Source organism: Trachymyrmex cornetzi, unplaced genomic scaffold (genome assembly GCF_001594075.2).
Source record: "Trachymyrmex cornetzi isolate Tcor2-1 unplaced genomic scaffold, Tcor1.1 scaffold313, whole genome shotgun sequence".
Taxonomy (NCBI): domain Eukaryota; kingdom Metazoa; phylum Arthropoda; class Insecta; order Hymenoptera; family Formicidae; genus Trachymyrmex; species Trachymyrmex cornetzi.
The window spans coordinates 567686-568504 of record NW_017297828.1 but is presented as its reverse complement, the minus strand read 5'-3'; positions in this window follow the sequence as shown (position 1 = coordinate 568504).

Genomic DNA, 819 nt, shown 5'->3' with positions numbered 1-819 from the left:
CCCCCTGTGGTGGACAGGGCCGAGGTGGCTCGCCCGGTCGTCTACGTCGTGGCCAACCGACGACCACTCTCTTTCTCTTGATCGTAGTACCAATAAACAGGTCTACGACGAAGCTCGCGCTCACGTCGTCCTCCACGTTGAAAGTGAGGACGAGTGGGAACTGATTCGCAAATTCCCAACGTGGACTCGATTAATCCGAGTCACGGCTTACGTACGACGCTTCATTTCTCGAGTAAAGCGCCAGAAATCCGAGCGTACGTCACTCGTATTAACAGTATCTGAGCTTCGCGAAGCCGAAATGTTTTGGTTCCGCTACGCGCAAAAATTAGCATTTGCGCCGGAAATTAGAGCATTAAGCACTAATTCTTCTCTTTCGCGATCCAGCCCTCTAAGGGCTTTGCATCCGTTCGTAGATGAGAACGCCTTACTCCGTCTTGGCGGGCGGTTGCAGAACGTCGCTCTCCGCTACGACGAGCAGCACCCGATAATACTTCCCAGGGATCGAATCGCCGAGCTGCTGATTCAGCGCGCGCACAAAGCCATCCTGCACGGTGGAACGCAGCTGGTCATCTGCACGCTGCGACAGCGGCACTGGATAATCGGGTGTCGTAAGGCCGTTAAATCTCATATTTGCGCGTGCGTTACGTGCACGCGTTACTCCGCGCTGCCTTGCTCGCAACTCATGGGAGGGCTTCCCGCTTCTCGGGTTAACCCGTCGCCGCCGTTCGACCACACCGGAGTGGACTACACCGGTCCCTTTAATGTTCTTCCGTTGGTCGGACGCGGACAAAAAACAAGAAAGAACTACGTCGCCTTATT